We start from the raw sequence: 24,143 nt of genomic DNA on the forward strand, positions 1-24,143 counted from the left end.
GGATGATTTTTCAGTAAAGTTCCTCATAGACCTAACTTGTTCTTTTCATTGAGTACAGACACATAAACAGATCCATTTCCTGAAAAATTTTCACAAAGCAGGCTAATTGAAAAGAACCTGAGTAACTTCAAGGGAAACTACAGGCAGTGACAGAAAACTGTTGCTGGTTATTCAGTCCATAACCAAACCAGATATTAAAACAGTCAGCCCAAACCAATTATCCCTTTTATTGAAATATCCTGCAATAAAGCCTATGAAATAACATGACGTGGAGATATCCTTATTGCTGGCAATACTGTATGATGCCACCTATAGACCAAGGGAGGTTATATTTCAACATACTGGTATTGACTGCAAGCTCTGGAGAACAAGGTACAAGACTGTTCACTCCAACAGCAGAATTCCTCTGCTTAGCACTGAAGAGAAGGAAAGACAAAAGAACTGTTCCCACACACTGGCTGTGTCACTCTGGGCTGAACTGCAAGCTCACTCGGCCCTTCTGCTCACTCACTCAGCTCCTATAGCTCTCAGTATGTTATTTACACAATGTAATGTCAGCTGTGAAGTAATCACTGCCTCTGAGGAAGCAGAAAGTTCAGTAACTCATTTCACATAAACCTCTGAGCAACCAACACATAAACAGAATCATCTCTGCAGCAGAAGCATGCCTGCATGAGAATATGGGACCAAGGCCAGCCTGGTCTTCTGGCAGGAATGGGAAAAGGAAAGGGAACTGAAAGGGACAATGAACCAACTGAAGAGGTACATGGATGGGAAGGGTTGGCACTAAGTAAAGCTTTTGGGATGGCTCTACCTTCCCAGCAGTAGCTGCCTCTACCTTTACACAGACCCCTGCACAGCAGCAGCTGGCTTTCCAAGGCACTGGCACAGGCAAAGCCACAGGACCACAACATTTGCCATGGCAAAAGTTTTCTTCTCTCCACAGCTGTTTGCATAAGCAGAAGCCGTTTCACATCATCAGCACATCAAGATATCACAAAAGAAAACTAGATAAGGCATGTCCTGATCTCCTGCATTAATTTTCTGGTCCTTGTGACTTGAATGGTATACTCGGTATCTTTAAAGCAAATTTTAGAACTTTTAATGCAATTATTTTGCAGGAAATAGACTCTCTGATAACAATAATCCCTTATTTTCTGGGAACTCTACATTAGCAACACTTCGATAGTACATGCAATTAGAAAAAGAGGAGTGACAGTGAAGAGCTGGAGAAGATAGAATTGGGCAGAAGGAGTTGGAGGAAAGACAATAAGAACAAAGAAACACAGAGGAAACAAGGTAACAAAAAAAGAAAAAATACACAGTTCAAAGGACAGTATAATTAGAAAATGCACTGTGGTACAAGTACCCTCAGCTGGTCTGTGAAAATGAAACCTGTATGTACTCATGTCATTGCAATGACAAGATCGATGTCTCTAAGCTACTAAATGAAAATGTCATTATTCTCCTTTTCTTCCAAATTTTGACCAGTCTCCATCACTCTTAAATAGATTTCTGCAACAGCATTTTACATACTGTTTATAAAAAAATTGTTTGTGGAATTCAGTATGTAAATAAACTACATTGATATGTTAGCAAGCTATTAAAACTGGGTTTGTTACTTATAATACCAATGTGTTTACTGGGTTTAAATGTGGTTATTGTCAGCCTTTCAGGACTGTAAGGCATGAAGCCGGTAAGATTGACAAGTACATATATGTTCATATATATATATATACACTGAGACACATATATATATATGCATATAATCCCTGCTTAAAAACAGTGTCCTAAGAGATAGATAGATTAGTTACTTGTTCCTGGAATTCTTACAACAGCCAAAATGCTTCATGTCAAGTAGAGAATCTACCCGTAAGCTAGTGGGTCATCCCAAGAAAGGTGTTGAAGGGGTTAAAAGTGTTATCACCAGCTCCATACAAAAAGAACTAGCCCTTGAAACCAAAGACAAGTACCTTTTCCTCACAAGGCACATAAACCACTATTTTCTGTCAACAAATACAACCATGAGCCCAATCACACACAGAGCTTTCACCGTTCAAACCAGTACACAAAATAAAACTCATTACACAGGAACAGAATGGAAGAAGTAGGAGTTTACACAGGACTTGACAAAACATTTATAATAATGTGCCCACCAACTACCAATAATTTACCTTTAAAACTTTCCCTTCTCTGTGTCCAAACAACCCCCCCCAAAAAAAATGCAAAACAACCCACCCCCAAAATCTACCAAACCAAAACAAACCCCATAAACCCTGATCTTTTTAAGTAGTACTAGCGTAATTTACTACATTAGTGTGACACTGCCCCGTAGCAGTACTACGGGGCAGTTACTGAGTAGGTAACAACTACAAAACAATGTAAGAGATGTACACACAATCTATGCACAAAGCAAGACTAAGTACAATGACTAAAACCTGTGAGCTGTGTAACTGAAATATTGACAGAGACCTGGATCCCACTGTCACTTTTTCTTTTCCCATATCACTCTTCCTCAAGAAAAAACGTTTCTTCTAACCATCAAAGAGCTTTCGGTGTTAAGACTTTAGCTGTCATTTAAAAAGTTAAGCCTTTTCAACTTACTTCATAATGTCAGTGGTATTCCAACATAAACATGAAACACAATAAATGGTAAGTGTAATCTTTTCACAAAACTCACAAACTAATTCTTGTTCTTACAGTTGTTTTACTGCCAAATAAAAAACATTTGCGAAGAGTGCAAATAAGTTATCTGAGAGGTCCCAACTAAACTTCATACTGAAATTCCAGTTATCATACATCCAGTTATTAAAAAAAAAAAAACACAACCAAACACCTGGGTTTTCAGCCTCAGAACTTCATTTAAAAAGTGCAAGACCTCTTCCTGTCTTAAAAACTACCATTTTATGTTAGTGAAATGTTTATATTATCAAAAAGGCAAAGTAATTCTACTGTCATATACAACGAATATGCTTGGTTTTGGCAAATACACAAGAAATACACTTCATTTTCAGACATCTCTTTCAGGGTTACCTTATTCTACACAGATTGTGCTGCAAAGGCAGTTAGAGAGAAAAATTGTTGGAAACCCGCCACTACTGCCTCTAAGACCTCTTCGATGAGCTAGCCTTAAGCACTTCATGTGAAAACTTCCTGACTGACCAGGTTTTCAGTATCTGGTTCTAAAATACAAAATATAGCAATTTCTTGCTATACGCTTACCTTTTGAGTCCAAAATACATCATTCATTTTATTAATCCCAAAAGGTATCATACTTGGCACATGACCATATTAGAGTGGAAATTTCCTGACGTACTAGATTATATCAACATGATTGGCCATTGAGCAATAATTCTTTGCATGCAAATATCTGGATAGGCTCCAATGAAAACTGTGTAAAACTCTAAACTACAAACTTTTTCATCTTGCAGACTGATGTGGAATGTTTGACTCCTGGCTTGGGCCTCCCTCCTCAGCATGCACATTGCAACCAGTTTTCCTGCTAGCACCTCATCCTTATGATTACTGTTGTAAAGGAAAAAAAAAACAATAAAGAAAAGCTTTTATTAAAATCTGCTTATCTACAAGTAACAATAATAATACCCCCCCTCCAAAACAAAACAAACAAAACAAACAAAACCACACCACCAAAAACTCCACCAGGAATACTACTTTAAGTTTCCTTGGCCATAGCCCTAACTATATGGCAAATCCACAGCTGTTGAACTTATCCTAGTACATTCTCCAGCTGAACCCACGTTTCCAGTCTGAATTTTAAACACTTTTTTTCTTCACGGCTGAAAATCAGTATTTTCTAATCAGCAGATGGTAGTAGACAAGATACTCAATTTTTCAAGTCTGTAGACACTCTGGGAAAGTGAATCGGTTCAGTCATCTGAGAGGAGTGCCCAGTGGTGCAATGTAAGATAACTTCAGTGTCAATGTGCAAAAATGCTCACAAAAATGTTTAGCTAATAATCTAGTTTATACCACAATCTCTTCTTTTTTTAGATACCAGAATGTCATCATGACAACTCATTATGTGCAAAACATGAAAATTAAAACTTTTAAAACTCTGTAAATGTGGGAACATCATCAAGAAAAACATTTTTAGATAATCTAGAATTACTGCTTTGGGTGAATTTATCTAACTATATGAAGAAGTTCTTCACAATGAGGGTGCTGAGGCCCTGGCACAGGTTGCCCAGAGAAGCTGTGGCTGCCCCATCCCTGGCAGTGTTCAAGGCCAGGTTGGACGGGGCTTGGAGCAACCTGGTCTGGTGGAAGGTGTCCCTGCCCATGGCAGGGGCTTGGAACTGTATGAGCTTTAAGGTCACTTCCAACCCAAACCATTCTATCATTGTTTTATTTACCATTGCATGTTCTTACTAAGATTCTTCATATAAAACTACTGCATAGTTGGCTTCATCTGAAATCCTGAAAATCTGCAATTCCTTCCTTGTGAACTGAGGATTGGCTCACTGGGAAGTCTTTCTACAGCAGCTTCTAAAAGATGATGTTAACTTAATGGACACTGAATTACAGCAATATCAAAGCTGAGCTGAGGTACATTCTGCTACCTCTGAAACTGACTCGTGTTAGCCTAAACAAAACTTAATTTTGCAACCTAAACTAGGGGTGTCAACACAATTCAGTGTTGTACTACCAGCAATTGGAAGCATAGTGAGCACAGGCAATGTCACACAAGGAATGGAGAGAGGTGAAACTAAGTTAAAGGACACTCATCAGACTTTTGGAGATCTGTGGGAAAGAGAAATGGAAGTAGTAACTGAACACTTCTTGTACATGAGAGTGAGGACAGATATGACTTAAGATCCTCATATGCATGTGGGTGGGGAAGGCATCTAGGTGAAAGTAGAAGGCTCCTAACAGAGGATCAGAAAAAGAGCTGGGATGTTGGTATAAGTAGTGTCAGACAAGGAGGGAAGAAAATATCTTCCTCTAGCCTAACATTTCTTGGGATACTCTCATAATTAAATGGGGGGGGGAGGAATAAAAGACTGAATACAACTATTAGATGTTTGTCCCCAACATGTTCACTTTCTTATACCTTTTAAATGTATATATTAATCAGTCAGATGTTAAATATCAGATTCTTTAATATTCAAAATAATGGATATTTGCAGTAATCACTATAGAAAGGATGAACATTTATCACAATAACTAATTCTTAAAATTCCTGAAGTATATGTTTAAACTCTGTTGTTTTTTTTTTTTCTTTTAGTCCTCATGTTCATGAGGAAGCCCAAAACCTTCCCAAGAAGAAAGCAAAAACCCCACAAAGTCCATTCTTTCTTTAACTGAGAACTTCCTAATATAAAATACATACTACCTTTTCCCTAATACATACAAACAAATTGAATTTTCTTCTAGGGAAAACCAAGTGAGCATTACTCCACACTAGCATTCATCTAGCCCTTGCAGTACCCTTGCAGAGCTATGCAAATTCTCCTAGCAGTACCAAACACTGAAATGGCTGTGTTGACAGATGGTATGTCTGGCAGTTTACATGTCCCCAGGTCTGGCAGGCAAAAATAGCTAATAAAGAACAGCATTTTGTGTTTTGGGAATATTTTTGTTATGGATTTCCAGGGATTGGGGAGTTTCTGGAGGGTTGTTTGGTGTGTTTGGTGTTTTTTCCTTTTTAAGCCTATCTGTGTATATTTAAGTGTAAGCTCTAAATTGCTTGCTTCACCTTCCTCTCCTCCCTTTTTTAGTACATCTCTAGAGGCAATGTGCCAAAAGAGAAAGATCGTTAACTGTGCAACAGTGTCATGCCTTAACATGCTTCTCAGTATTTTACAGTTTAACTAATAGTTCTCTAGCTTTTCCTGTGCTAAACCAAAAAGTAAGAAAGAAAAAAATGGTACTTCTGAAAATTTTCTTTAGTTTTAAAATAGGAAATCATTTTTAACATCTGATCAGGATTTTTAAGAGATTCTGCTTTAGCAGGACATACAAATACTGGTCTAAGCACTTCGCTTATGTCCTCATGTAGGGCAAAATTTGTAAAAATACTCTGATCCTAGTTTTGAGTGAACAGTCATAGTGGGCAATAAAGAAAAATAATTAACTTCCTTGTCACTCGAGTTTAAAAGGAAGAAGAGCTTTTCTGAATGCAACTCGATGAGAATCTAAGCAGCAACACTTCATGTGTTATTATAGCCAGGTTCAGAATTAAATATTCCAGAATTCTGTCCACAATCATCTTCTCTATTAATCTGTGTCTCTTGCATTAAAATGAACATAATTTCCCTGTAGGGAATCTAACATTTTTCTGGAGGAAACTTCAGTATTTTCTTTAAGGATGGATTATTTAAGAGAAGATCTCTTATAGTACTGTGTCACTTTAATTTTGCCCATTTAGTTTATATTAATTTCCTAGGCTCTCTCCAGTGTTCCTTCACAGGACATCAAGCAAGCTGTTCAGGTAAAGAATGCCAAACAAAAGTCAGTTTTCCTACATTGCAGCCTCACAGGTCTCCAAGACTGGAAAGCTCCCAAAGCTGGCAGAAGACACTGCTTATATGCTGACAAAATGTGCCCTGATAATTGGATGAAGGGACTTGCCAGCCAACTGATGACAAGTGAAACTGTTCTGTGTCCCCCTCTTAGTGAAACTTGGTGATAGTACAAGTTGGCCAGAGATGGTCATGCAGCTTAGCAGAAAGACCTGATTTTGCTAAAATGCTAATGCAATAGTCCTCAAGATACCAAATTTTCTAACTCCCCCTTGCCAAGATCTATATACTATGATTATTCTGCTCCTTATCAGTCACACTGTCATTACAGAAGGAATTTAATAAGTAACAAGACCATCAAACTAAAAACACAGAAAGGTTTAGCTTTTGCAGAAAACCCCAAGAAAATGCCCCCCCCCAAAAAAATTATATGTTTTAGTTACTGATACTTCTCATGGCAAACTGTCAGCTCTGCCTAGTCACGGCAAGCCACCCTAAGACAAGGTAATGGGTATCTTTTGAAAGCTGCTTCCTGGCAAGAAGTTATATTTACACACATTCTTAAGGAAGATCAAATGTCTCAGATAGTCTTGGCACATAGGAAAGGAAGCTTCTAGCATGGAAAGATATAGATTCCTTATAAGAAAGCAGCTATTTGAGCTGTCCTTATTGATACATTTGAAACAAATACAGGGAAGCATCTGACCACCTGACTTAACTGTGCAAAGCAAGACTAAAATTGCTCGGTATTTATATCTCAAAAAAAAAAAAAGAAAGAAAAAAGGCGTTTTGCTTGTAGCCCTGAATACAAGGCTTCCTTGGGGTTTACAGGCATCATGTCATGATTTCACCAACATAGACTGTTCCTGGTGATGTCAATGTTTTTGTAAGTGCCTATTAAGCAGTTTTTGTCAATGGATTAAGAAACAGCTCAGCTGCCAAGAAGAGCAAAACAAATTTTAGATCAAAGCATATAATCAGACATAACAGGTGACTAAGTACCATCTGTCAGCATATTATTCTATGACACAGAAGGGGTATGTATAGAAAAACAGTGATGCAGAGACAATACACCTCCCCCCTTTTTTTGAGTAATATGATCAACTAGGGTTAGACTTTGAGTACCTGCCAGGTAAGTTAAACCAGGCAGGGGCCGATGCACAATACAGCCCAAGCTTTGCAGAATTCTCTTTTAAAAGACTTGCATTCATGCATTGACATTGCTTTTCTCATTACATGTTTATCCTGACTTTTTCTGAAATCTCCTGCTTTTGGCTTGTGCTGAATGAATGTTTATTCCACCCTGAAGTCATTCAGTTTGAATGCCAGGTTGCTCTCCTTTGTTTAAACTAGTGATAGAAGAGCACTTGACCACGTTTTCCAAAATAAATAACATGAAAAAGAAGTGCAGAATTTTGGGCTTAAGGAGGTGATATAGATATACCACTCAAAACACTGATAGCTGGCAAAAAAAAAATAAATCCTAGAGTTGTGTAAAATCTTCAATCTTATAGATTTGAGAAGAAAATGCCTTTAAAATGAGAAACAAGAATAACTAAGAATTTACGTCTTGCCGGAAGCATGAACTGTTGGCTCATTCTCTTACAGCAGATTTTTTCCTATGACATGATTTTCAGTGATAAACTTTACTTAAACTTCAAACCACACCATCAGCTCTCTGGACTGGGCAAGACTCCAATGCAATTTCATCTCTGAAAGCCCTCAACCTTATCCCAGAGTAGAGCACAGTGCTTGTTTAGTTCCAAATGTATGTTGACCTACCAGCCTCATTCTAAGCCAGACCCCATCCTGACTCTGTAGCTGGAGCAGGACTCCATTGGAAATCCTGCTCAGAAGACCTTGCCTCTCTAGTCCTAAAGCTAGACTGAAGCACAGAAAGGTGAGTCCAGCTGCAAAAATACACTGAGCAGCAGGTCCATCTTGAGCTCAGCCCATATCCTAACCTCCCTTACCTGAGCAGTGCTGCAGAGGAATTCTCGCTCTGAAGACTCACTTCTCTAAACCTCCCTTACATGTGAAATACCTAAATTCAACATGGTTTGTCTTCATTTCCACTTACATTTCACTACAACCTCACATTAGGATACTAAAATAGATTAATTTGTTCTGCAGTAACTACACTCGTTGTGTTCTACACCTTTGAGCATTACATTCTAACTCTTGATCTGGATGTGTGACCGAACTTTGTTACAAATCAGCATAAAACACACATGCTATATACATCAGCTCCTCCTTTCCTGTGCTTTGCTTCACAGACACAGGTAGCTGCATTCTAACCCTATGCAGTAGACTTGACACTTTCTAAGCAGAAACACCTCAAAAAATGAGGGGACTAGATTCTAAAGCATGTCATGGCATGTATCAGTGCAAGTCTAGACTCAGGCAAGAGTAACAAAAATCACATTCACCCAAGAACACACTCAATGAGAGAGATGCTCAAACAAGAGAATTTAAGTCAAAGTTTAAAACAGCAAAATATTAAGATCCAAGTGACAATCTACAAAAATTACAGTGCAACAAGAAAAAGCAGTATCAAGGGCTGCTAAGCCACTGTCCATCATATTTGAAAAATCATGGCAGACAGGTGAAGTTCCTGACAACTGAAAAAGGAAAATATAACCCCCATTTTCAAGAAGGGGAAAATGGATGACCCAGGGAATTACAGAGCAGTCAGTCTCATCTCTGTGCCTGGCAAAATCTTGGAGCAGATTCTCCTGGAAGGCATGCTAAGGCACATGAAAAACAAGGTGCTTGGTGACAGCCTGCATGGCTTCACTAAGGGGAAATCCTGCCTGACCACTTCAGTGGCCTTCTATGATGGGGCTACAGAACTGATGGACGGGGTAGAGCAGTTGATATCATCTACCTGGACTTGTGCAAAGCATTTGACACTGTCCCACACAACATCTTTGTCTCTAAATTGGAGAGACATCAATTTGATAGGTGGACCACCCGGTGGATAAAGAACTGGCTGGATGGCTGCATGCAAAGAGTTGTGGTCAATGGCTCAATGTCCAGCTGGAGACCAGTAATGAGTGGTGTTCTGCAGGGATCGGTGTTGGGACCAGCCTTGTTCAACATCTTTGTCGGTGACATGGACAGTGGGATTGAGTACACCACCAACAAGGTTGCTGATGACACCAAGCCGTGTGGTTTGGCTGATAGGCTGGAGGGAAGGAATGCCAGTCAGAGGGACCTTGACACGCTTGTGAGGTGGGCTGATACCAACCTTATGAAGTTTAACCATGCCAAATGTAACGTCCTACACCTGGGTTGGAGCAATCCCAGGCACAGCTACAGATTGGGCAGAGAAAAGATTCAGAGCAGCCCTGTGGAGAAGGCCTTGGAGGTGTTGGTCAATGAGAAAATGAACATGAGCCAGCTTCCATGTGCGCTCACAGCCCAGAAAGCCAACCGTATCCTGGGCTGCATCAAAAGACGCATAACCAGCAGGTCAAAGGAGGTGATCCTGCCCCTCTACTCAGCTCTCCTGAGATCTCACTTGGAGTATTGTGTGCAGTTCTGGTGTCCTCAACATAAAAAGGACATGGAACTGTTGGAACAAGTCCAGAGGAGGGACACGAGGATGATCAGGGGACTGGAGCACTTCCTGTATGAAGACAGGCTGAGAAAGTTGGGGCTGTTCAGCCTGGAGAAGAGAAGGTTGCGTGGAGACCTCTTAGCAGCCTTGCAGTATCTGAAGGGGGCCTACAGGGATGCTGGTGAGGGACTCTTCATTAGGGACTGTAGTGATAGGACAAGGGGTAATGGGTTAAAACTTAAAGAGAGGAAGTTTAGATCGGATATAAGGAGGAAGTTCTTTACTGTGATGGTGGTGAGGCACTGGGATGAGTTGCCCAGGGAAGTTGTGAATGCTCCATCCCTGATGGTATTCAAGGCCAGGTTGGACAGAGGCTTGGGTGACATGGTTTAGTGTGAGGTGTCCCTGCCCATGGCAGGAGGGTTGGAACTAGATGATGTTAAGGTCCTTTCCAACCCTAACTGTTCTATGATGCTATATTTTACAGTACGACCCTATGCTCTTACAGGATTGTTTAGCCTAAGCTCTTGGTTACCTAGCTCTATCCACAGGATTTTTCTGTACTAATTACCCTCTCTGTCTTTTTGTGAAAGACAAATCTCCTCTTCCTCACCTTTGTCTCCCACTTGGCATTCAAAGCCAGCATCCAGTTTTGTTGTTACACATTATTTTATTTGGAACGCAGCTTGACGATACACTTTAATTGGAAGTGGTTGCAGTGATTACAACTTCATCTCCATTCCCATCTTCCACATCCTTCCACATTATCTGAAGTTAAATGCCTTCCCCACTCCCCTTCCAACATACTGAAATTGTCAGTGCCTAATGTAATAATGCTCCATGGTTGCCTGGTAAAGAGGTGTTTAAAACATTTTCAACTCTATTTCAGTACATTGTCACACAGATTGAGAAATACTCAGAAACATACTATCGTGCCCCCTACTCTGAGATCACACAGTAAGTCTTAACAAAACAGGGTATGGACATGTTGGCTCAAATACTTTCTCTAAAGTACCTTTCCTCAATTTTCTATTGTCATTTGAGGCTTTTGGCGTTACAGACAATGGTGACTATTTCATCAAAGCACACAAAGGAGTTTCACAAAAGGATGTTGTTCATGTCAAAAAAGGCACCTGAACTTTGTGTGGGAAGACATACATGGAGAGAACTTCAGTCTGCAGGGGAAAGCTGTCAGAGGATTTATTTTCATAGAATCATAGAATAGTTAGGATTGGAAAGGACCTTAAGATCATCTAGTTCCAATCCCCCTGCCATGGGCAGGGACACCTCACACTAAACCATATCACCCAAGACTTCATCCAACTCTGCTTACAAGATGGCTGTTTCTTCACAGCTTCTGCTTTCTGCTTTTGTGGGGAGGGAGGAGGACAGTGAAAACAATTAAGACAGCAGTAGGTGTTTCATTGATTTAAGACAAAAACTAATCATGAAACAGTCAAAGAGTCTCTTGCAAACACTGGCAAGGACTGAGAACAGAATATTTCCATTAAAATGCAAAGTCATTACATGAAAATTGAGGGAAGCTGCCTGCTCAAAACATGAAAAATCTCACTGCAGTTTTCAAAGCTCAGAACAGTCAAATGAAAATCTATCGTATTTTCCATGTGACTGATTGCTTACTCTGGTAGCACAAGGGGCAATGGATTTAAACTCAAATAGGGGAAGTTCAGGTTAGATGTAAGCAAGTCCTTTACTGTAAGGCTGGTGAAGCACTGGAACGGGTTCCCCAAGGAAGTTGTGAAGGCTGCATTCCCTGCAGTGTTCAAAGCCAGGCTGGACAGGGCCTTTGGTGACATGATCTAGTGTGAGGTGTCCCTGCCCATGGCAGGAGGATTGGAACTGGATGATCTTAAGGTCCTTTCCAATCCAAACCCTTCTATAATTCTAACATTTTTTTCCAGAAACATTAAAATCTTCATGAGTTGGCATGAAGTTTACTAACACCCTCGCAGGTTAGTTTCCAAGATTGACTCTATAACAAGCAGGATATTCTGCTCATTCTAGATCCTCTACCAAAAGTTCCAAAAGTTTTTTTTTTCTAAAAAAAAAACAACCAAACAAAAAAAAACCACAACCCAAAAAATAAAAAAAACCCCACACCCAAACCCAACCCTATTTTTCCAGATAAAATAGAATAAAATTGTAAAATTATCAAAAGTATTTCAAGTTTTTAAAATTTACTGTTGGTTCTACTTAGAAATGTTGATTTTCAGAAGCTCAAAAACTCAAACTCCTGGCTCTGGCATTAAACATAGCATGTCAAGCAATTTATATTTCTTACAGCTTACACTAATTTAAAATGATCTGTGATACTTTTCACTCCATATTCACCCAGGCTACTGATCTACTACAAAAGATTAAGATCTAAAAGTCTGGGCTGCAAAGTCAAAAAGCAGATTTCATATCCATAAATTAACTCCCACTCTTACAAATCAGCTATCTACCCCATTCATGAGCACTTTAAACTGGTCCCTCCTCAGGCACGGAGGATATTTTAAACTTCAAAGTTAATCCTCTCTTGATCTGGATTAATTGCTGTAGGAGCTTGCAAGTCTTTTAGTACTCTTGGCCAGCTGTTAAGACCAAACAGTTTATTTATTTCTTAAAATTAAAAATGCATCCCTGTCGTAAATTAACCCTTTCCCTACTAAAGCACATATATCAGATATGAATTTTTCCTACTGCATTATAGTCTACATTTTGGTTGTATGCTTCATATTAAGGGAATAAGTACGTGCTGGCATACCATCATGGTACAGGACTCATTACATCAAATTAGCTGTAAAATGAGATTTATGTGTTTGCAAACTAGGAATTTCAGATGAAAAGAGGCCTTACTAACTAGTAACATATAAGTGTCAAATGTAAGAAACAGTCATACTGAAACTGGTTGAAACTGAATAAAGTTAGGATCTCTAACTTTGCCTATCTTACCTTGGATTAACATTACAACACAAAAGAACTCAGAAATTCATTAGTTTTCATTATTATTTGGGGCTACTAATATCTCAAGAGGCCTCATTTGCCCAGTTTATGAAAAGCTAAACATGTATGACTAGCCTATAGCTTCAGGGAACAAAAATATACCTTCCCTTGGCTCCAGACAACTCCTGATGCTGAAAAGGTCTTTGCCCATTAGGTTGTCCCTCACCATTCCCCAGTTTTTTAATGGGGACTGTGCTGCCTTCTCCCATCTTCCAATCAGTATAAGCTACATAATAAAAAAAAAGTGCAAACCACAAGAGAATCTGCAGTTTCCGAGCTAGTTAAGGTAAAGACATGCAAATGCTCTTGTGACCATTTCCCCCAGCTTTTCATTTCTTGAGAACATGCCTGTTCTACAACATGGAGTGATCAACAACAGGGTAAGCAAGTAAAGCAAGTACAGATCTGTGACTGATTTTTTAAATGAAAACTCCTCCTGCAGACACTATAACTTGCTGGTAAATAGGTTTGCCTGGACAAAAGGTGTTAACAATAAGGGAAATGTTTTGAATTTTTTATTTAAAAAAAAATGAAATCTACCATCTGTTAGAGTCATGCCCTACTATGCTTTAAATTCTTAATACTTTAGCAGTAACTAATAAAGTGGAGATGGCAATCTTCTTAAGAAGCTTCACCTGTGTGATTTCTCAGCAGGAACTTCCTCAGACTTAGAGTAGCCAAAATAAGATTTTTAGAAATCCGTGATCCAAAACTGTTAAATTACCTTCTTTCTATACCAAGATTCAGCCTAGATGTTTGCACATTTCTGTTTTGATGATGATACACCTTGTTCATTTTTCTATCACTCATATCTTCCAATCTGAACTGAAAAGCAGACAAATTAGCTAAATATTACACTTAAAAATTAAGCTTACGCTACTCTCTGCTGCCTCAGACCTTTGATTTTATCTGTCAGTATCTCAGAAGCTTTATAGGCACCCTTTCTCTGTTTTTTTCCCTCCTTTCTTTCAATAACAGCCATTAACAAAAGCCAAACACACTTCCCTCAGCTTATAACCTCGGAAACTCAAATACTTGGCAGGGGTTCTTAGTTTATCTCGCTACTTCAGAAATTAAAATCCTTGAACTTATTATTGTCTTGATTAAACAAATACGGACAGAGGCAAATATGAAGTTTTTCCTTTTTTTTTCCTGTAATAAAAGTAACATAAGTACTCATTGGCTATGTAATCTTTTGATTCTCAGAGCACTTTTAACTTCCAAATATCGAAATAAAAGCAAACCTTGTACAAGAAAAACTGCAAATAACCCTGCATGAGGAAAGGTACTGGAAGGGGACATTTTAACCCCAAAACACTTCGCTGCAATGTAATTGCAGAGCAAAGCCACCTGATTTTTTTAAATGAAAAATATCCCAGACAGCATACAGAATAATTACAAAGCACTTACAGGGCTTTCTGTGATGTAAATATAACCTCATAAAACCATAAAGCACTTTAAAAAAACCCAAACAATTATAGAAAATAATAATCTCCAAATGCCAACATTTTAAACAAATGTTAATATCTGTTGGATTTTCAGAGCTTGTATTGCATACTACTACTTACTCCTAAATCAGATAGTTTCTTTGCAAGATTTGCTTACCTGGATGGTACAGTGCCTACAGCTACCATGTCATGGAACTGTTTCTTTAAACAAGAAACATGCAAGATCTCACACAGCCTTTTTGATCTTGCAAATGTCAGACTTCAGGGCTGTTTGTTGTATCATCCTACGATTATAATTTATTTGAGGCTTTCATATAACTTATCAGGTATACAACAGAAAACCAATCATAATTATGTTCTCGGCAATACTATCTAGGCATTGTGTTGCTCTAACTACTGCTTTCATTGTCTGTGAAACCACAACTCTCCCAAAAATTTGTAACATCATTTGCCAGCTTCCTTAACTGGAACACAACAAACGTACCGGCTCCAAGTGCTTCTAACTCCTACTACCATTAAAGCCAGTAAACATTCTATGTCTGCATGGCCTTAACTTTGCCAAGAAATGAACACTGCTTCAACAATAACTATAAAAATACAGAAATGAAGTTTTAAGCAAATTCCTCCTAAGCCAAAAAGAAGAATTTAACAAAGTCAGTACAGTTTGTTATTTAGCCTGCAAGTTGAGTTTCATATATTCATATATTTCAGAATACTTTAACTTTCCATTCTGATTTAGCCCTATAGTGAATACCAGCCTACAAACCAGAAGACTCAGTCCAATAATAAGCACAATATAAGAACAGTGTATCCCGTGTTGGCAGTGTTGACCCCGAGGATATTCTTTCAATGCAGTTATCCAAGGCTCCTATTTGGCTGCTGCCTTTTCTCAGTTACAAATAAAAATACTTTTCCTTTCATATTTAAAAGGACTGTAAGCCTAAGGCTAAACATTGCTGTTACTTGACCTCCCACATAATTTTCCCAATGAACTTACAAAGAAACAAACTTTCCCCACAATTCATTGTGAAAAAACCCACAAGGTAACTTTGATAGTCACTCCCTGTGCCTCCCCCCCCAAAAAAAAAAAAAAAAAAAAAAAAAAAAGGAGAGGGATGTGTTTCCAGAAGAACCGATGACACCCACAGGATCACACTGAAGACACAATAATTCAATTACATCTCTGCAATGTGATGATGAAGACATAGGACTGGCAGTTACTTCTACAAGGCACAGCTCCATGTTCCTCCCTACAGGTGGAGGAGCCAGCTCACAGCACTCTGGTGTCTCACATACCTTTGGTAGACCATACCACAGCCTTCAGCTGAAGCTTTCCACTCCCTCCCTCACAGAGCTCCACAGCTTGCACTTGTCAGAGGGTAATTATTACACTAGTTCATTTTATGAGGCAGCTTCAGAAAACAGGTGGAGAGCTGATAGGAAAGCAAAAAGCAATGAGTTTGTGGGAATAAGCAACAAACTTTCAATCTGCACTCACCACCAAAAATCCCTGAAGCCAGACTTATGGCAAGCTGTACCCCAAATCAAGCCTGCACTGCAAACATCCTGTCAGATAGTGACTGTAGGAGTAACACAAAATCCCTCTCCCTGATTTTGCAAGCTTTTAAATTATATTTTAGTTTAAAATTCAAGACAAAGTACCAATGAGAAATCAGAAGGAACGGGTTCATAAAATGAACCACAGAAATGTCTTCATAAGGGAAAGCTTCCTACAGCCTTGAGAGCTGACTGAGGCATATCGCTCCCCTCTGGCAGCAGTAAAGGGAAAGGGCTAGGTTCAAGTCCTGTGATCCGGAATCTGTACTTTTATACATGACGGCCCGATTCCTTTACTCTTATTCACAGTGAACACTACTACTATTTTTCCAGGGGTTGTTCATAAACCAAGGACAGAGGAATTAAAGACTCAATAGATTATGGAAACGCAAAAGCTGCCTTTCAAAACATGAACAGCCTACGAGTTGATAAATTCAAGCACAAGGCTTTTTCCCTTAAAGACAGTCCAGACAATAGTTTTGGTAATTATTAATTGTATCATATGGAAGTGAACTCTGAAAGCTAAACAGCAATTTAAACATAAAAATTAAGTATTCCACTCCAGATAAGATCTTACTAGAAGAGGGTTGGTTGACTTCTCACTATAATTTTTTTCTATTTAACTAAGCCAGCCAAAACCCTCTTAGTGTTTCCACTGAGCATTTTATAAAAATAAAACAGTCTGTTATCAGCATAGTAATGGTTCCAAGACAAATCACACCACTAATCATCCTCCTTATGCCAGGAAAACTTCCTGCTGTAGACATACAATTAATGAGATCAGAAGTTCTACCCAAGATGCAGTGAAAACTGTTTCATGTGTGGTTACTCTGTGCAGTGCAGCAGGGGCACATACCCACAGGGCTGTGGCGAATGAGGTAGTGCTAAAAGTAGAAGCATCTGCCTTAACATGGTGCTCTGCCCCAAATAATTAGCCCTGCTGAAACCATCTTTCTTCTACAGAAGGTCCACCAAGAAACACATTTCAGAAAGGGGTATGAACAAGGGAATTAACAGGGTTCAAAACTTCTGCTGTGAAATAGGTCCAACAGCAGGGTTGGGGGTGAGATGGGTGGTGTAAATGAAGAGAGATCTTATTTTGCTTTATATCTTCTTAAGGATATTTTACTTCACAGTAAAATAAGATATAACTTACAACATAGAATATTTTCTAAAAGTATAAGTGACTGGTTTTGGGTTGTTTGGTTTGTGAGTTTTTTGAGGGTTTTTTTGCTTTAATAATGTCAATCTTAGACTAGTATTCAGTGCTACACCTTGTGAGAATTCACACATTTCTGGAGAGTGAGGAGATTTTTTGTTCACCAAGTAATCCCAAACTGTAAAAACTGCGCTGTTTCCCTGAAGTAGGTTTGTTCTCCAGCACTTAAAAAGAAGTAATTGTTCAGGTTCTTCAATTCCAGTCAAGAAACACATCATATAGAATCCAAAATAAACACACATTCTAAAAGCTAATTACACACACTAACTTCTCAACATACCTTGTAAGCACCCTAACAATTCTTATTTTCTACTGTTGGCAGCAAACAAACTGATCTTTCTGCATGGCTGTTGTAACTTGCTCTGTAATTTTGTGCCAAAACCAGAAACATGGTAATGACATTGAATAGGTAATTAGTAACTATTAAAACAGTATACAAACTAGGGCGTAGTCAAGGTGCTAGCATCTGTCTAAGCCACCTGGAGGGATTTGGCTTCCTAACAAAGCATGAAGGATAGTGGTGCCTCTGTAAAAGTTTTTATAAATCACTCGGACGGGCTATCAAAGGGTAAAACAAACCAGAATTTCATGTTAAATCCTATCACATGAAAAATGTGAAGTAGGAGAAAAATTTTATAACTTTACTCCCCCTTAAAATAAAAAATTATTTAAAAAAAGTCCATCAAAATCCTCACACAACAAAACATAACACAATTCATTATGGATGGAGTTTCAAGGAAAACAGGTTTGGGGGCTTGGTTTTTTAAATGTCAGGTATTTGAGTTACTCTCTAGACTTCTCCAGTTTCAAGTGGCATGAGAAGATTAGGTACATACAGTATTTGTGTGTGTCTGAGGGAATACACAAAGCTTTGTTTTTCTGTGAAACAGCAGCCAGCCCAGACCCAGAGCCACCACCTTTTTTTTACTCCCTGCTACCAGCAACTGCTGCAAGAACAGGAATTCCATTTTCCTTCTTGCTACAGGTATTCTTAGCCCTGCCTACCACGTAATACTTGATGCCAGAACTATCAAAGGCAGCTATTGAGGGTTTAATGTATCCTAAAAATATGAAACTGTATGGATACTACTGCCAAAACTACAGCTACTGTAAATCTGCTGTGGATGTTAAATAGTTAGTGAATACCTTTTACACTAGGTTTCCTGATAAAAATGGAGTGTAATTAGTGACAGTAAAGTTATCAGCTGTGGAAAAGCAAATAAGACAGGTTTAGTTACCTGCAGGATTAGGCACTGGAGGAAACCAGCTTTTGCTATATCAGAATTTAAAACACAGGTGAAAAATAGATGCAAAAATTTCTCTTCTACAGTGATAATATAAATCAACAATACCTTCATGTACATATTATGTACTTATTAAATGTGATACACAGAAAAGAGGCAGAGCACTGTCAGTTTGACAAGAAAACTTCAGCAATGCTGAGACTGAAACTGGTCCAGCCTGCCCCCTACTCATCATAGGTATGTCTAATTCTATCAGAACAAACTGATTGCTTCTGAAGATCAGTCTGCATGAGGTACTACAATGCTGGAAAACCACTTTACCTGCTTGTGGCATCAGTTACAAAATCTTAGTTACCTTAGTTACTATGGAGAGAGTTTTACAGACATACCTTAAATCAGAATTTCAGAAAAAAAGTGATTCTCAGAATGATACTAACAACAATTTCTAGTTCACTCTTCTTCATGTAAGTTCCTTCCTAAGTCCAGCTAAGAGAAAAACAAGCAACACAAACCAGGTTTGGGTGTGCAGTAAGGTATAGTCTGACTTGAGAAGCTAGCATAACACTTTTATTCTGTGCCAAATCCTTAAGGGCCTCTTTAAAATTCATCAACAAAAAGCTACAAAAAGAAGGGTGACATGAGTTCAAACTGAAAACCTCTTTCTCTGCTATCTCCACAGTTATTTTCTTCTCTCTGCCAAATACGTTATCATTCAAGGCAACCACACAGCATTAGATGCACTGTAACACCACAGCAAGAAGCAAGTGTGCATTTGATTCTCGGACAAATCCTTTGGTCTCTTTCATTTGGGTTACAGAGCCTAATGAGCTACGAAGAGATAGCATCAGTGCAAGATGACAAATCTCAAAGCCTTGAACTGCAGTCTAAAAACTAATGTAAAGCAATTCTCTGGTCTCTGCAAATTCTGTGGGAAAGCCTTGCTGTTTGAGGGAAGAGGGACTGTGAAAATGGTTACTGGAGAGTCTGCAAGGAAGGGAGTGACCTAAGTTTTGTTTTGTTCTCTGCTAGCTTATAGAGCTCAGGGATGCTGACTGACCATAAAAGCAAGCAGAGGATCACAGTCAACTTGCTAATTATGATAGGAACTAAAGGATAAGGAGGAATATCACCAAGATCCCCTTCTTCCCTTGTCATAAGTGCGGTTTACTTCATTCGAAAGTTTCAAAGATGCAGCTGAATTTTTCTAAAAGAGCATTATTTTAATTTCATAGGCAGATTCTAATCACAGCATGTTTTAAATAAAGACATGCAGCTTCTTTTGCCCCCAGAAAATGACAAAGAAGTACAAAATGATTCCGATTATACAAGGTAAGAAGTCAGTAGTCCAGACAGTTTACGCGATATTCCTAGGTGCACAAAACACCATCAGAGACAGGATCAGACTGTGAGTCCTATTCTTGTTTCTTGCCCTATATGCAGTGTTTGCTGCCTACGATATCAATGAGAAATGTCAGTTATGAAACACATTATCTTCTTTGGCAGATGTACAGGGATCCTTCTCTAACCAGCTGCGATGTAAACAGTAGGTCTACTTGAAATACCTTCAATGTCATTTCAAATGGGCATTATGCTTCTTCAACAGTGCAGAAATACAATACTTGATTTCTGAGCACCCTGACAGGTATAGAACGAGATGTGTTGATAGCCTGTTGATATGCAAGACTTGCAGATATTTTCCAAAGTCACGGTTGTTGGGATCCCATATGGCATAGACTATGTTAAACACAAAAGCTTTTGCCAAAATACGTTGACGTAATGGAATGCCAGCAGCTGAGCTATATCACCTAGTACAAACCTGTGAGAAAAATAAACTATGATACTATTTTTTTTCCTAACTAGTTTCAGATCACAGTGTGATGATGTCTACTAGAAAAAGAAATCCATGCCAGTTCAGCTAATTGTCAGAAACTCCTCATATATTAAGACTGTAATACCAGTTTTTATATTATTTCCCATGCTTCAGAGCCATGACGCATGGAAAGCAAATGATTTAGCATATACTAAGGATAACATGCTTAGACAGTGACAAGTAATGTCACGAGGAAGCAAGCTCTTTTTCTTTTAATGTGGCTCTGAGTAAAGCCCAGCAGATTTTTCTCTCCTCTTCTGCAAAAGGAAAGTTTCCTACTTGCTGCTGCCCACACATTTAAGGAGCGCAATTACCAGGATTGGAGGGATTCAGACAACTAAAGGCCCCTGTTGGTATTGACTTATGTTGTGTATACAAAAAGCATCTGCTAGGGAATACCTGTGCCCCTGCTCTGCCTTTCTCCTGCCCTCTCCTTTTGTAAGGTTCTTCTCACCCCTACTCATTTTCTATAAGGAATATTTTACATTGGAAAATTTGCCATTCTTAATTAAACTAATAAGACTAAAATGGAAATGTATTCAGAGAAGTGTTTCTATGAAAATAGTACATTCCCACCATAAACTTCTGCTCACACATTTAGCCTTATCTATTTACATAGCTCCTTTGTCTCATGTATCATTAACAGAACTGTTAATTAGTGTCCCAAGTCTGCAAGTGGTTGTGAAGCAATTTCTGTGACTGGTATCTACATTCTGCCAGATGTATCGCAACCTTGACTCCAAGTAACCAGAACAAGTTTGCAGAGCTGGTAGTTAAAAAGAACTTTCACATGAAAATTGTATTCTGAAATCAACATGCCGTATTGACAGAGGGCATTTAAAAAAGTTGCTTTTCTAAAATAGAATCTGGACTATCACACATTTACAAAATGAAAAGGAATGGTTCACTGGGAACTTATCCTAGAACAAGGCCATGAGTCACAAAAGTACTGCAAAAGGTATATTCATACAAGTAAGCAGCAGTTAAACCAGTTAACTGCTGTTTTTATTACATGGGCTGCATGAAAATAATCATATCAAAGAGTCCAAACTGAGGGGGGTTTTGGTAGATGTTCATAGAACTACGCTATCTCTTCTAGAGTATTTAAAACTTGGGGTAAAATTATGATGAGAATTAAAGTATCTGCCTTAACATTTAGAGGAACACATAGCAGTTTTACTGGTTATGCATGCTCTTTCAGAATGTCAAGAATGCATAGCACCATCTATTCTGTAACCTATCCATCTGTTTTTTAAAAGGTAATTGATTCCTGTCTTGGAAAACATTTACAGACTGTAAAGTACATGACAGAAGTTATTAAACATCAGGGCAGATGTGTCCTTTGCAATTCGTAGGACTGCAGACCAGGTCTCACTTGTTTTTCTGTGTCTAACACAAAAAGTTCCACAGCTGAACAGTGCATGATATAAATACGTGCTTTAGGTTAATACAAGGCATACAACTTCTCCTGTCCACATCAGCAGATGATTTATTGCTGACTGAAAGGAAACACCATCCAAGTCATATTGATGTTCCATGAATAATGTGCTTCCCAAAAATAATATTTCATATTCGTTTCAGATTTTTCACCTTTTAACTCAATAATTTCAGATTAGGCACAAATCAACATGATTACCAAAAAGAAGGAAAGAAAAAGGGCAGCTGAATATGGCATATTGGCCAGAAATTATTTATAGAGGAAAGAAATAAAGGAGATTGATTGGCAATGGACAAGGACCTAGGAGCAAGAATATTCCTGATAGTAAGAAGACGGATGGACAGATGGAAGATGGATGGACAGATGGAAGACAGGTGGACATAGAGACAGATGAAAAGTTAAGACAGAAAGAAGGGAGCAAGAGAGAGGTCAGTGAGGCACGGGAGCAGAAAAACAAGTGAAAAAGTGAGAAAATCAATGCAGCTTTGTGACTCAAGCCAAGAGTGGGAGTATGGCAAATAGACAATAAAGGAACCTATAAGCTGGCACAGAAGCAGTGCATTAATGTGAAGCAGAAGCTGCACAGGATTCAAGGCTGAGAAGAAATCTAGAGCTGAAGGCCCAGCAGGTCAGTTAGTCAAAGAGCCACTGTCAGCAGAGTTAACACCAGTCAGCAGAAAAGGCTGAGAGACAGAAAAAATGTCAGATGCTGATAGCACAGAGGTGGTAAAGGATTTAGGAAAGAGATGGTGAGCATGCACTAGAGGTACTGAATAGAGGTACTGAATAGAGGTACTGAGACCCTAAGAAGCAATGCTTCACTAAATCAGGGGTGAAGAGAAGCTTCTATGCATAATGAGAAAGGAGATCTTCTGTGCTGATTGACCAAATGCAAAGGCACAACTAGAGTCCATGGACAAAGGCAAAAAATTTAAAAGAGGACAAATGGCACTTAGAGACACGTGAAATAAGATACAACCTTTTTTTTAATTAAGCATGGGCATTCTCTTTTCCTTTTCCCGAGACTGACAAACACCAATGTAATAGCTAATCTGAGGCCTGTCATACATCATCTGATCAGTCTTGTGAAGTGAATCTATGCTATCACATTACTCCCTTTAAGGTTAAACAGAGAAAATGAAACATCCAGTAAAATAAAATGACCTTAAGTATTGGTCTGTCTTATTATTACAGGTTCTAGTGTTTAATAATAAAACATGAGCAGAGTAGCTATGTACTTAAGGGTAGAAACACAGTACCAATCACTGAAATATTTCACAAGGAATTTGAAATTAATACAGGCATTTCCTCAAAGCAATATGTATATTCATAAACATGCATGGGTCTGCTTTGCCACTTTGCTTCTCTAGCAGCTACAAACAGCAGCATAGTTCAAAAATTCACTTTTCTGGCATGCAAACAAAAGTTCAAGTTTTAACATGGAGAATTCCAACTTTCAGAAAATAAATTTATGATTAATCTGAAAATACATGCACAAGATATAATCTATATTAAATCAGCTATGCTTATATTAGAAAGATTTACCTGAACAATTTAATTAAAATGCTGATTTATATGGAATTTCTGCAAAAACCAGTAAATAGGAATGAGAAACATCCAAAGTAGTAGCTCCTTAGTTCACTTAGACTTCTGAGATCATTGCACTAAGGCAGCACAGAGGTGAATGGTTACTCTCTACATGAAATCTAATTTTTCCCATGTAACATACGGTAGAACATACCTTTGGCTTTATGCTTCTCTGTGTCTACCTGTATTTCAGATGGGCTTCTATTTATATTACAAAAACATCCAGGTCCATCTAACTACTTGTATATTTGTCGGCTTAAAAAATTGCAGACCAGGACTGTTTCTTTCTCCATGATTAGAAAGAAGTAGAATACGCTGAGTCTTACTACCCCACCTGAGCAGCATATAGAACAGTAGGCAAACCAGCATGCTACCTAAATAAACAAGGTTGTTTAAAGGTAAAAGCAGTCAGAAATCTTTCTAGTATTTTCTCAGCTTCAAAATAAATACTGCCTGGTGATCTCACATTTCCAGTTGTCCTTGCTCCATGAGGGAAGGCAAACCAGGCATCGAGAGTGATAACACAGCAGGGAGGGCAGCGACCTCACTCACACGGTGTACAGTCCCCCACTGCCCAAACAAGAACAGCAAAGCAGATCCCGTGGTGATAACAGAGTTGGGCAAGAGTCCAGACTGCAAGACAAGTGTGTAGCAATGAGGCAGGTGCTCATTCATTCAAGCCAGGAAGCCAAGGCCCTGAGTTGAAATGCAGCTCCTAGGTCAGTGGGCA

This window comes from Melopsittacus undulatus, chromosome 8, assembly GCF_012275295.1.
Source record: "Melopsittacus undulatus isolate bMelUnd1 chromosome 8, bMelUnd1.mat.Z, whole genome shotgun sequence".
Taxonomy (NCBI): Eukaryota; Metazoa; Chordata; class Aves; order Psittaciformes; family Psittaculidae; genus Melopsittacus; species Melopsittacus undulatus.